The sequence below is a fragment of the Rana temporaria genome, chromosome 1, assembly GCF_905171775.1.
Source record: "Rana temporaria chromosome 1, aRanTem1.1, whole genome shotgun sequence".
In the NCBI taxonomy this organism is placed as follows: domain Eukaryota; kingdom Metazoa; phylum Chordata; class Amphibia; order Anura; family Ranidae; genus Rana; species Rana temporaria.
This window is the reverse complement of record NC_053489.1, coordinates 579,048,433-579,063,907: the sequence shown is the minus strand read 5'-3', so window position 1 is coordinate 579,063,907 and position 15,475 is coordinate 579,048,433.

The window sequence follows — 15,475 nt, the reverse complement described above, 5'->3', positions numbered from 1 at the left end:
AGCGGTGGAGAAGGTGGCCGTCTGACCGATGCGTTCAGACAATTTTTTAGTCCGCAGCCCCAAGGTCTGACCGGTTCCAGCAACCATCGCCAGCGTCTGGTTTACATGGTCCGGGAATACCTAGCGGCAAGATCCGACTTGGACACCTTCCCCACGAAAAATCCTCTGGCTTACTGGGTCTTGAGGATGGATCACTGGCCAGAGCTTGCACAGTACGCAATTGAGCTACTGGCTTGCCCTGCATCCAGTGTTCTTTCAGAACGCACATTCAGTGCTGCTGGAGGCTTTGTGACCGATCACAGGGTACGCCTCTCCACCGACTCTGTTGATCGACTGACCTTCATCAAAATGAATCGGGCTTGGATCAACACCGGCTACCAAGCACCTGATGCTGATGTTACTGAATAAGAATTTTGTGTTGAAATATCAGATCCCTTTGAGACTGCTGACGCTGAGTGACTGTCCTGTTGTGCTGCTGATGGAATATCCTTCTCCTCCTCACTTTTCATGCTGTTAGCTAGTAAGAAATTTTGTTTTTCTGTGCTCCGCCACCAGTGCCTAAGGCCTAATTTTTCTGCCCCTGTTTAACAGGGGCGCCTAATAACAATTTTTGATGCAATACTTTGCACGTGGCCTAAGGCCTAATTTTTGTGCCCCTGTGTAACAGGGGCGTCTAATAACAATTTTTGATGCAATACTTTGCATGTGGCCTAAGGCACAATTTTTGTGCCCCTGTTACACAGGGGCGTCTAATAACAATTTTTGATGCAATACTTTGCACGTGGCTCCTTGTTGCGCTCCAATTACAGATATTGGGAGGGGTTGCAGTGTTATGTTGCGCCTATGGACACATTTTTATGCCCCTGTGTAACAAGGGCGCCTAATAACAATTTTTGATGCAATACTTTGCACGTGGCTCCTTGTTGCGCTCCAATTACAGATATTGGGAGGGGTTGCAGTGTTATGTTGCGCCTACGGACACATTTTTATGCCCCTGTGTAACAGGGGCACCTAATAACAATTTTTGATGCAATACTTTGCACGTGGCTCCTTGTTGCGCTCCAATTACAGATATTGGGAGGGGTTGCAGTGTTATGTTGCGCCTATGGACACATTTTTATGCCCCTGTGTAACAAGGGCGCCTAATAACAATTTTTGATGCAATACTTTGCACGTGGCTCCTTGTTGCGCTCCAATTACAGATATTGGGAGGGGTTGCAGTGTTATGTTGCGCCTACGGATACATTTTTATGCCCCTGTGTAACAGGGGCACCTAATAACAATTTTTGATGCAATACTTTGCACGTGGCTCCTTGTTGCGCTCCAATTACAGATATTGGGAGGGGTTGCAGTGTTATGTTGCGCCTACGGACACATTTTTATGCCCCTGTGTAACAGGGGCGCCTAATAACAATTTTTGATGCAATACTTTGCACGTGGCTCCTTGTTGCGCTCCAATTACAGATATTGGGAGGGGTTGCAGTGTTATGTTGCGCCTACGGACACATTTTTATGCCCCTGTGTAACAGGGGCGCCTAATAACAATTTTTGATGCAATACTTTGCACGTGGCTCCTTGTTGCGCTCCAATTACAGATATTGGGAGGGGTTGCAGTGTTATGTTGCGCCTACGGACACATTTTTATGCCCCTGTGTAACAGGGGCGCCTAATAACAATTTTTGATGCAATACTTTGCACGTGGCTCCTTGTTGCGCTCCAATTACAGATATTGGGAGGGGTTGCAGTGTTATGTTGCGCCTACGGACACATTTTTATGCCCCTGTGTAACAGGGGCGCCTAATAACAATTTTTGATGCAATACTTTGCACGTGGCTCCTTGTTGCGCTCCAATTACAGATATTGGGAGGGGTTGCAGTGTTATGTTGCGCATACGGACACATTTTTATGCCCCTGTGTAACAGGGGCGCCTAATAACAATTTTTGATGCAATACTTTGCACGTGGCTCTTTGTTGCGCTACAATTACAGTATGTTTGAGGGGTGCCCTTTTTTCTACAATTTTGCTTTCCCAAAAAGATAATGCCACCCCCCCACCACCCCTAAAATAATCGAGATATTGTTCCCACACAGCACGTGCGCAACCAGTATTAAATTACTTTGTTCTTATAATAATTTAATGTTGTGCAGGGACATTTCTAAACATGTGCCACTACTAGAGACACACAGCAGGTGTGATATTTGAAGGAATTTTTCATTTTTTTTTTTTCACTTTAAACATCATTAAAATCGCTGCTCCGCAAAAACGACCGTTTTTAAAATATTTTTTTCGATTGATACATGTTCCCTGGGGCAAGACCCGGGTTCTGAAAGATGTTTACCAACATTAAATTGAATATTGGTCTTTAAAATGATCGTTTTTGAATTCGAACGTTCGAGTCCCATAGACTTCAATGGGGTTCTAAATGTTCGCGCGAACCCGCGGTCTGTTCGAACGTTCTGATGCGAACCGAACCCGGGTATGTTCGGCTCATCCCTAATTGTAACCTTCATATCACATGATTATAACAAAACTATTTAAAAAAAGGACACAATGTGTTAAGAAAGGAAGATATTAGAAAAATAAGAATGATAAATTAATAAGAAAAGAACAATTCCTATAAACGGAACATTCCCCCTACATCCCACACAGGATGTCCATGACAGACCCCTGAAAGAAGGGGGAAAATGTATATGTGGTGGGCATACTAAGTATAAATAATGTATGCAAATATGCTTATTACAGTTTTTCTCCATTGTTTTGGCTCATTTCTTAAAACAGAAATGACATTCTCAAAACAACATGGACAAATCTCCAAACCACTTGGCAATTGTTCACAACTGAATTGAATTTCTCATTCATTTCATCAAATTGCAAATGTCTCAGTACATATCTCAATGTCTCAGTACATCTTTCAAATGATTAAGTAAAAGTAGCCTACATTTAGCACAATTTCCAAGTGAATAGATCTTGTTGATCTAAACCAGGCATGTCCAAAGTCCGGCCCGCGGCCTGGTTTTATATGGCCCCCACTTGCAATTTGCTTTGATCACTTGTGTGGCCTCCCCAAGCTCCGCACGGGGTAAGGATGAGCTTGGTTTTAATAAATATATATATTTCTCTAATCTAATAATAGTGATGTCGCGAACCTAAAATTTTCGGTTCGCGAACTTCCGCAAAAGTTCGCGAACCGCCATAGACTTCAATGGGCAGGCGAATTTTAAAACCCACAGGTACTCTTTCTGGCCACAATAGTGATGGAAAAGTTGTTTCAAGGGGACTAACACCTGGACTGTGGCATGCCGGAGGGGGATCCATGGCAAAACTCCCATGGAAAATTACGTAGTTGTCGCAGAGTCTGTTTTTAATCCATAAAGGTCATACATCACCTAAGATTCATAAATTGTTTGGAATAACATGCTTTAAAACATCAGGTATGATGTTTGTATCGATCAGGTAATGTAAGGGTTAGGGTTACAGATAGGGTTAGGGATATAGTCTGTAACCCTAACCCTGTCTGTAACCCTAACCCTGTCTGTAACCCTAACCCTGTCTGTAATAGGGTTCACAATGAAAGACCAAACTCTGACTATGTCCTCAGAACTTTTCGAGTTCAGGGTACGTGGCCTCTGAACACTGGGCATTATTCTAGGGCGAAAGGGAATCACAGCACCATGACCACGACGGCCCCTGTGTGGTGGCCTACCTCTGCCTGTCATTTTTTTTAGATTAGTTGTACTATGCGTGCAAGCTACTGTGCCACCAGATATGAGATGTGGCACTGGACAGGTGGGCACAGTTTACCCTGTGAGGCAAAGACACCCTGGCAGACAAATGACTACTATTATGTTTTGCAGTGAATTTTGTTTTTATCTTATCACCTGTGCCAACACAATATAGATGAGATGTGGCACTGGACAGGTGGACACAGTTTAGCCTGGGCCCCTTACATTACACAGCACCCCACAGCTCTGGGCCCCTTTACATAGCACCCTGCACCACTGGACCCCTTTATATTACACAGCACTGCACCACTGGACCCCTTTACATCACACAGCACTGCACCACTGGACCCCTTTATATTACACAGCACTGCACCACTGGACCCCTTTATATTACACAGCACTGCACCACTGGACCCCTTTATATTACACAGCACTGCACCACTGGACCACTTTATATTACACAACACCCTGCACCTCTAATCTAACTAAACTATACAGTGTATAAATATATGTACAACTCCTGGTGATGTATATATATCCTCTACACACTGTAACATTAACTGACTAGCCTGCCTGCTCTATCTAACTCCCAAAAATTACACTCTCTCTCTATCTGTCTCTCTCTGTAAATCACGCAGCACAGATTACAGAGAGAAAAAATAAAAAGCAGACTGATTGATTAGCCCTAACAAGGGCTGTTTGGGGTGCTGTTCTAACAGCAGAGATCAGATGAGTCTTTCAGGACTGGAGTACACTGGCCTAAGCTAGCGCTTTCCCTATAAAATCAGCAGCAGCAACTCTGTCCCTCCTCTCACTAAGAATGCAAGTTCAGAATGAATCTAAAATGGATGCTTCTCGAGAGGTGGGAGGGTATGCTGCTGATTGGCTGTAATGTGTCTGCTGACTGTGAGGTAGAGGGTCAAAGTTTGCTCAATGTTAATTAATAGGACGCGGATCGAACATCACATATGTCCGCCCGCGGCGGCGAACAAGCGAAAATCGCGGCCAACTTCGCCGGCAAACAGTTCTATACATCTCTAATAATAGTAATTAAAAAAAAATAGCTCATCCTTCCCCCGAGTGGAGCTTGGGGGCCACAGAAGACACGGAGGCCAGATTTCTCAGGGGATAAAGAAGAGAAAAAAAAAATACATATATATATATATATATATATATATATATATATATATATATATATATATATATAAAAATTTTTTTACAACCTGACCTCGTCCTTACCTTGAGCGGAGCTCTGGGATTTGTTGGGGGCCAAAGAGGAGATTTTTATATATATATATATATATATATATATATATATATATATATATATATATATATATATATATATATATATAATATAAATATATATATGTGTAGCACTGACATTCTTGTATATTGATGTGTGTTTGCATACTTTACAGTTTTTCTCTATTGTTTTGGCTCATTTCTTGAAACAGAAATTACATTCTCAAAACTCTAAGATCATTTGGCAAAACAGTCTTACAGTTTAGCACAACACTATAACTCACGTGCAAAAGCTCATATCTCTCCCAAAACTGTTCACTCATGCTTCAAAACCATATTCATTTCTCATATAAAGAGTCAGTGTGGCAGATTCAGATAGATCTGCGGATCTTTAGATCCGCTAGATCTACCTGGTTTACGATCCGCCGGTGCAATTTAGCGAGGCAAGTGCATGATTCATAAAGCACTTACCTCGCAAACTGCACCGTCGGATCCTAACTCCCCCCGGAGGAATGCAAATTCCGCGGCTAGGGGGAGTGTACAATTTAAATCAGGCGCGTTCCCGCGCCGATTTAACTGCGCATGCGCCGGGGCGAAAAAGCCCAGTGCGCATGCTCCAAATGACGTCGCTACGACGTCATTGTTTGCGGCGGGTACGTCGTTTGCGGCCATCGGTATTCCCGATCGCGGTACGCAAACGACGTAGAAAATTTAAAAATCTGCGCGGGAACGTCGGCCATACTTAACATTAGCTACCCCTCATAGAAGCAGGGGTAGCTATCCGCCGGAAAAACCCGAACGCAAACGACGTAGAAAACGAGCGACGGGCGGGCGTACGGACGTGAATCGGCGGTTTTCCTCATTTGCATATGCGACGGGTAAAAAATCGCGACGACACCTAGCGGCCGGCGGGAGATTACAGCCTAAGATTCGACTGGTGTAAGTCACTTACACCAGTCGGATCCAAGGGAGATCTATGCGGAACTGATTCTTATGAATCAGTCGCATAGCTCCGACGGTGGGATCTCACAGATCCGACCGTCGGGTCTCACAGATACGACGGCGGATCAGGAGATCCGCCGGCGTATCTCTATCTGAATCTGCCCCAGTGCCTTCAAAATGGCAAATATTCTTCTCAATTGCTTTGGCTCATTTCTTGATACAGACCGGACGTTCTCAGCTCTCTTGGTACTTTTGCCAAAATAACCCGGATGGTTCGGCACAACACCATGGTTCACCTTCAAAAGTTCATATCTTTCCCAAAACAGTTCACTCATGTGTCAAAACTAAATTTCTTTCTCATTCAAATAGTCAGTGCCCCCAAAATGCTTCATCCCTTTGGCATTGTGTAAGCACCGCAAGTCAAAATGTTTAGATGTTTTGTCTCTATGGCAGAGGACCATTGAAATATCCCTCATGTCCACCTTTCAGTCTTAGCCCAGTCCTTCATTGACAATGGTTACTGTACAGTTTTTGTCTAGCTAAATGAATACAATTGTGTATAAAACTGAAAAAAAAGAAAAGATTTTAGGGTAAGAGTCGCCTCCAAGGTTTGACATCACACACTGCACTCATACTGCCAAGGAAAAATTACTTTACAGTATTGTAACCATTATCATTCACACACAAAGTACCGTATTTATCAGCGTATACCGCACACTATTTTGCCCTGAAAATCAGGGCAAAATCGTGGGTGCGCGGTATACGCCGATACCCGCTTTCCCGCCACGAGTTTGAATACTGCGCCGGCATATACCGAGCGCAGTACACTCGTGTATCTTCGGGCAGTCTCGGCGCCTCTCGCGCTGACGTCCTGAGCGTATAGGACGTCAGCGCGAGAGTTGCCGAGCCTGCCCGACGATACACGAGTGTACTGCGCTCGGTATATGTCGGCGCAATATTCAAACTTGACGCGGGAAACGAGCAGGGAGGACGCCGGACCCGACGAAGAGGACACCCGAAGCCGCAGACGGACGCCGGACCCGACGAAGAGGACACCCGAAGCCGCAGATGGACGCCGGACCCGACGAGGCCGCCGATGGATGCCGCGCAAGACACCAAGTCTGTAAGTAAAAAAAAAACTTTTTTTCCACATGATTCGGGGCAACTTTAGGGGTGCGCGTTATACCGCGATAAATACGGTAACTTCCATACTTCAGAGTAAAAAGAAAATGTATACAGCATAATATATACGGAAATATAAATGCACAAACATGAAACAAGGAAAATTACATTTAGCCTACAACGCTGTAAATAAAGCTGGAGTTTTACAACTACTGTAACATCTCTTGACTGGTCGCTGTCCTCACCCTCCCTCTCCTGTCCACCGTCCTCACCCTCCTGCCCATCCACACGCTGCTGTCTGGCCACAGATTTTCGTCAACATCACAGCGTATATTCTCCCTTGCGATGCAACGAGGGAAGAAACGGCGTGCATGTTGCAACCATCCCCTACACTGATCTCCTGTAATATCCTCACAGGCAGCGTCCATTGTATGGATCAGGGACCTCTGATCTTGAGCCGGATGCTCATACACTCTCCACCTCCAAGCGGAGAAAAACTCCTCAATAGTATTGAGGAAAGGAGAGTAAGGTGGTAGGAACACCATATCCATCCTTGGATGAGCAGTGAACCAGGCCTTGATAAGCGGGCCATGGTGAAAATTCACATTGCCCCATACAATTATATTTTGTGGTAGGCGAGGCCCTATGAGACCTCTCTCATTTTCAGGGATCAAATGCAAATGAAGGTGGTCCAAGAAGATGAGGAGCTTCTGTGTATTGTTTGGGCCAAGACTGGGGATGTGAGTGGCCACACCATTCTCAGAAATGGCAGCACACATAGTTATATTGCCCCCTCGCTGGCCTGGGACATCCACCGTGGCCCGGTGGCCAATAAAATTACGGCCACGTCTTTGGCCCTTGGCCAGGTTGAAGCCAGCCTCATCCACATACATGACTATGTGAGAGGTCTTGTTTCCTTCCAGTGCCATTATTCTCTACAATAGAGTAAAAAAAGAAAACATCAAATCAGTCATACAGAAGAGTCATACACTAGAGTTACAGACAGCTACATAGGAATGTTCTATGTTCCACAAGTTCAATATACTACTGGCCAGTATTCCAGTAGTATTCCAGTAGTAGTATTCCAACACGTTTTGGAGAGAACGACCATAAGACTGAAGAAATTACTATCAGTTTAGATCAACAAGATCTATTCAATTGGAAATTGTGCTAAATGTAGGCTACTTGTACTAAATCATTTGAAAAATGTACTGAGACAGTGAGACATGTACTGAGACATTTGCAATTTGATGAAATGAATGAGAAATGCCATTCAGTTGTGAACAATTGCGAAGTGGTTTGGAGATTTGTCCATGTTGTTTTGAGAATGTCATTTCTGTTTCAAGAAATGAGCCAAAACAATTGAGAAAAACTGTAATACAACGTCTATGGGCATTGCTATGTTTAAGTATTTGGAGCCATCTAGTGACCAAATACTGGTAATGCAGAGAGATGTTTGTTTAGTATTTTGGTTGCCTTGGAGACGAGGAGAGACCCAAATACTGGTAATGCAGAGAGATGTTTTGTGGAGGTTTTTGGTTGCCTTGGAGACGGGGGGGAGACAGGAGTGTAAACAAAGCCTTCTGGATGCTGATGCCGAGCGGCTGGGGAGCGAAAGGCTGAGCTCGGAGAGCTAGAGGACAGTGGCCGGATTGCAGAGACCGAGAGACACTCATCCGAGCATCGGAGAACCGGATCCATCCAGCGGAGCTGAACAGAGCTGACGGAGAAGCAAGTTGCAGTCACAGGACCCTGAACAAAAGTTACTACCCGGAGCTCCGATCCAGTAGGTGAGCGGGTCACGACCCACAGTTTGCTAAGTTTACACGCAGTTAGACTCATATACAGGCCTCACTGGGATTTATAGTTCCACAGAGGAGCAGAGGAACTGAAAACTGAGAAGGCTTGAGGCCTATCTAATTTGACGTTTCAAACGATTTTAAAATAGTTGTTGCAGTTACACCAGGAGCATTTTCACTTCAATTTGACTCATCAAAACTGTGGATTACAAATCACTTTAGCTAGCGAAGAAAAGAAGATCCAAGACCAAGTACTTTAAGTGAGATCTCACGCATAGATAATAAAGTAGGGGGAGCTCCCAGGTATAAAATGTTTATGTATACTGTTTTCAAATAGCTTATGTTTAAATCAATTGTGCTGTCGTCTTACGTTGGGATGACAGCACAATTACTGTAATCACTTCTTTGCATATTTCACAGTAAAATATATCTCTGGTTAAGTATCCAGTTGTTGTGGCGTACTGTTTTTCTCACTCCAAGTGCAGTCAGTGGATCCTGGGGTTATAATACAGGTATTTTGTATTGTCTTACATTGTATTGTATTGCATTGCATCACAGCTGTGCCAAGGGGATTGAGCCAAGTTAGTGGGGTTAATTGGTAGAGTGCAGGCCCAAATTAAACCAGCAGCTCCTTCGGGGGTCAGTGCTACATATATATATATATATATATATATATATATATATATATATATATATAATTTCACCACACACAGCCACAAAGGTAGGATAATTATTTTTGGGCAGTGTATTAGTGCTTGGACGAACACGCTGACACAGAATTGTAATGGTTCAAAGAATGTCAGGCAAAATGGTCGGCCCTCACAAACATTCACTTCATCAAATCTGGCCCTCTTTCAAAAAAGTTTGGACACCCCTGATCTAAACTGATTGTCAGTTATCAGTCTAAGGCCGCGTACACACTGTCGATCCAAACCGATGAGAATGGTCCGACGGGCCGTTTCCATCGGTTCACCGCTGAAGTGGTCTGATGTGCGTACACACCATCGTTCCAAAAACCGATCGGGTCAGAACGTGGTGACGTAAAAACACAACGTGCTAAAAAAAACGAAGTTCAATGCTTCCAAGCATGCGTCGACTTGATTCTGAGCATGCGCGGGTTTTGAACCGAGACTTTTCTGTACTAACCATCGGTTTGGACCGATCGGTCAGCGGTCCATCGGTTTGATTTTAAAGCATGTTTTAAAATTTTGGACCGAAGGACAACAGACCGATGGGCCATACACATGGTCGGTTTGGACCGATGAAACTGAACTTCGGTCCATTCTCATCGGTTTGGAACGACCGTGTGTACGCGGCCTCATGGTCGTTCTCTCCAAAACGTGTCAGCGTCATTTCATTGTTTAACCACTTGCTTACTGGGCATTTAAACACCCCTCCTGACCGGATGATGGAGTGAGTGTGTGACGTGTGTGGGCGTGCTCCTCTGCTGTTGCGATGCTCCACGTGTGAACCACCAGCCTCTCTCCCTCCCTAGCAGCTTTCTATCTCCCGTCCTAGATATTGAGGGGACAACTGAGTGGAGCTGGATGCCCGGTTACTGTGGGTAGCAGAGCAGAGTAACAGCAGCTGGGCTTCGGTGCTTTCAGCCCTCCTTTGGCTGCATACTTCATACTTCCAGATCGGCAGGTCTGCTTACCGTTGGAAGTAATTTGACCCCCTCCTGGATCCTCGGAGCACAGTACGTCATTGTATCCTGCTTTCAGAACTGAGCACTGGCATCCCCAGCATCCCCACGGCTGTGCCTTCTCCCCCTCCTCCTGCTGGCTTCCCTCGGCACTGAACATTCTCCTTGCATAAGTAGGTCTGATCTTTTATTTACTTGTACACACACTGAATGTCACTGCTTTACTGAGCGAAAATTAGGAGAGTGGAAGAGATGCTGAGTGGAAAAACAGAATAAGGACATTTATGTTGGTGAACTGCATTAAGGCATAAATTGCCTAAGAAAGAGGAGAATCTGTGAAAAGGTGGTGGGGGATAAATAAATAAAAATACAGTCTCTATTTCACTGACAAAATCTAGAAATGGTTTAGACGGTGGAGTAGAGAGCAGCATACGCACGCTTGTAGCGCCCCATACCCCACACCCTGCACCCCGCCGCTCACCGAGGGAGGCAAAATTTGAATCCCTGGAACCCAGCTGGAAAATAACCCCTGCGGTGGCCTAGGAATGGCAGCGTGAGAGACATGGAACCCTGCAGCTTCGGGTTCTCTCCATGAGGATTTCAGCGATAGCGGTGTGCTTCTTCTGCGGGGTTTGAAGCGATATTCACGGCGGGAGCTGGAGCTGGCGCCCTATGGAGCGGCATGAACAAAGACCGCAAATACATAACACGGGCAGATACAAAGAAAGCGGCCGCTCTAACAGATAGCAAGCAAAGAGACATTCAGAGATATCTTACCTCGGCATCTCCAGTGTCCATAGCGGCGAGCGGTGCAATTAACAAAGGAGCCCGCGGTCGGAGCGGTGAAAGTAGTGCAGCGGGGGAGAGGTCAGCAACGCAACGAAGAGCTTCCGGAGCAGGAGTTACCCAAACACAGACGCCGACTGCAGTGAGATCCGCCGCAATAGAGATGGAAATGGCAGAGATCAAAGCGATGCTTGCAGCTCTCCCGACACGCCAGGACATCGAGCGGCTCCCCACCCGGCAGGAGATTGAGGTAATGATACGCCATATGGAGGAGACTCAACGCCAGGACCTACAGGCGGTAAGACAAGATTTAAGTGCCCTGTCAGAAAAGGTGATGTTAAGAGAAAGCTCTATAGTCTCAATAGAGCAGAGAGTGGGGGCCATCGAGAGAGCCGTGGAGGAATTGGAGCGTAGTAGAATGGACATAGCAGCCGAATCCCTAATAGACCTGCAACTACAGTTGGAAGTTTTAGAAGACAGAAGTCGCAGGAATAATGTGCGACTTAGGGGTGTCCCGGAGGCAACAGATACTGAGGATTTGGACAGTAAAGTCAAGGCAGTCTTCGGGTTAGTACTAAAATTACCCCAGATGGAAATTGAGATAGAGAGGGTGCATAGAGCCCCAGGCCCTAAGTCACTTAATTTAGATAGGCCAAGGGACATCATCTGTAGATTATATAAATATCAGCAAAAAGAAGCGATTCTCCGGACAGCATGGGACATAAAGGACATAGTATATGAGGGCGCGCCTGTAAAAATTCTACCAGACCTGTCCCGGGCCACCCTTCAGCGCAGAGCATGCCTGCGGCCGTTATTGGACCTTGCTAGAGAAAAAGGGGCTACATACAGGTGGGGGTACCCACTTGCAGTGACATTTCGTAAGCCTGCAGCGTCATTTACGCTCAGAGCCCCAGCGGAGCTTCCAGAACTATTTATATTTCTTGAGACAACATCAATCCAGGTACCAAACTGGCTCCTACCAATAACATATACGGGTAATAGAGGAAGGCCTCAAATGAAATCAGGGCAAGGGAGGACCCCACAGAACATGCAAACAGCGGACACCAGGAAAGACGGGGGATCCCCTAAGAGACAAATAGTGGTCCCTGAAGGGAAGTAGTTGACCAGCAGGAAGAAATGTGATAAAAGAAGGAACTGAGACAGCCATGGCCAGAAAAAAATGATGGAGAGAGACCAGCTTTGAGGAATTTTTTTTTTTTTTTTTTTTCCTTTTAACACCCCCACCCTTCGATCATATAACCTTCCCCCCCCCCCCAAAGATTTTTTTTTTTTTTTTTTATAGGGGGGGGGGGGGGGGGTCGGGAAGTTTTGAAAAAGGGGAACTTTTTGAAAAAGGGGAAAACCAGGTGTAACGGGGCAGTATATAGGGGACTGCATTCCAAGGAAAGTATCCTAAGGAATGGAGTGTATTGGAGTGTTAAGACATGGTATAGTATGATTTAATATGAAAGGTTATGGTATATGGCATAAGGTAAATGGTATAGGGCCAATAGGCAGATATGGATGGGAGGGTGGAGAGAGCTGGGAGAGTGGAAGATGGTGGTGTGTTTTTTTTTTCCCCCTCTCTCTGCCTCACCCTTCTGCCCCCTTTTTTTTTTTTTTTTTTTTTTTTTTTTCTATTTCTTCTTTTCAGGTGGGGGATAGGGGGGGATGGGAGGGGAAGATACTCGCCAAGGGAAAAAGCGTAGCCCGCCAGAGGAGGGCTGTATGGGGGAAGGGGGGCCCTTTTTCCTTTTTTTTTTTTTTTCCACATCACATACACGGGGAGTGAGATACACCCCAGCAAACAAACAACACCAATTACAATTAACGATCCCAGTATTAACGACAGGAACGACACTAGTGCACAACACATCGTATACACACATAGCGATTTAGATAATTGCCACATAACCATATAGACAACACAGACACTCACTAACATATAGATACACCGATACATAGTCTCACGACAAAGGGGTAGGGGATTCCCACCCTTTTTTTCTTTTTCTCTCTCTTTTTTTTTTTTTTTTTTTTCTCTCACACACACACACAACTCACAACACATCTACTGATGCACCCAGGTGCCAACGTAGTACGCCATCTGGGGAGCACAATATGCACATGGCACAATAGAGGGGCCCCCCATTGTCCAGAATACCCAGCAGACCCTGATGAGATGCTGTGGAGTTAGGAAGGGGCAGGTCGACCCACTTCCCCCCCCCCCGGCTTGGGGAATGCATTTAATGACAATACAAGAAATGGAATGATACGATTGGTGAATATCTATAGAGAGGAAGCAGAGAGCTGCGAGCTGGAAAATTGAAAAAAAGTGGTCCCACTCTTTTCCTCTCTCGAACCCCCCTTTGATACCCTACAGTTGGGATATTACTGAATCTTCTCTTTCTTTTCTCCTTCCCCCTACTGGGAAATGTGATTATAACTATATTTTTTGGATTGTACTTCACTCCCACCTCCATCTAGAGTTGGATAGTTGGAGAGTGGAGACCAATAAATGAGGGTGTGGTGAGGGATGGGGGGGAAGGGGGAGAAAGGGGCATAACAATAGAATAATAAAAGATAACCCTCTCGATATAAGGGGGGGGGGGTACAATATAAAGTAATGGTATGGGCCATGGCTGTAACCTTCTATGTATGTATGTGTATATGTGTATATATATGTATATATGTATATGTGAAATATGTTAAATATGTTAAATGTTATGTGGTATAATTACTAGAGAGTAGATATAGTAGGAATTTATGTTCACATTTCTGTAGGTCTTCCCCTTCCCTTTCTCTTATGGAGAGGGGGAACGAGCAGAAGAGAAGGGAAAAGGACTTGGCGATAGGAGTCACACTTGGGCCCCCACAATTGACAGAATGAAGGAACGTGAGAAGCCAGGGGGCAAAGGGAATTTTCTCTTTTCTTCAATTTTTTTTTTTTTTTTTTTTGGGAGAATTGGAAGGAAAATATGGGAATCATGGGGAGACCCGGAGCTTAGAGCTCGTGTTTTTTTTTTTTGGTTTGTTTGTGCTCCCTGTATTTCTCTCTCTCTACCCTATTCTACTGAAGGTGTCCCTATAAGTGGGATACTCTCTCATATCTTTTTTGTGTAAGCATTACATTTAAAAAGAAAGGAGAAGGAAAGGGAGGAAAGAGACTGGCACATAGGAGCACAACGGAAGGCCACCTATGGAGCACGCCCCCCCAAACATAGGTTGACGCTCAAATACCGTTAATACGGTGAGTGTTTCCACTCTTATTAGCAGGATAGCTAATATTAGGAAAGGAGAATATCTCCTTTTTTTTTTTTTCTTTTCTTCTCTTTTTTTTTGTCCTTTTTTTTTTTTTTTTGTTCTTTTTACCCACTTTTACCAATCCCACCCCTCCCCCCTCCTTAACTGTCTGCCCTCCAGGTTTATGCTCTAAACTGATACAGGGAATATAGGAAGATAGATGGAGAAATTAAATGTACTTTCAATAAATGCGAAGGGGTTGAACTTACCCGAAAAAAGGAGAATCCTCCTGCATGACCTACAACGATTAGGTATTGACGTTGCGTATATACAGGAAACACATTTTAGAGAAGACAAAACTCCGACATTAAAGAATAGGAAATACCCAATAGCATACCATGCGACAAATCAAGAGGCAAAGTCAAGGGGGGTGTCTATTCTGATAGCAGGGAGAATCCAATGGACATATGTAGACTCCATGAGAGATCCGAAAGGGAGATATTTATTCGTGAAGGGTAAAATAGGAGGAATAGGGGTAACATTCGCCACAGTGTATGTCCCAAATGAACATCAAGGAACCTTCCTAGACAAAACAATTAAACGCCTATTAGAATTCACAGAAGGACATTTGATTATGGGAGGAGACCTGAATATTCCCTTAGATCCCAAAGAGGATACCTCATCGGGAAAGTCATCCACATCTTTCAGTGTGAGAAATCATATTATGCAAACTCTGTATAAAAGTCAACTGATTGATATATGGAGGCTGCTACACAATAAAGAAAGAGACTACACGTTCTACTCTGCACCACATAAAATATACTCCCGGATAGATCTTTTCCTCATTCCACATGCCCAATTACACTCTGTACAGTCGACTAAAATTGGATCAATTACATGGTCGGACCATGCCCCGATCTTCCTGGTATATGAGTTAAAAGATTTAAGACAGTCCAGACCAAATCAGTGGAGAC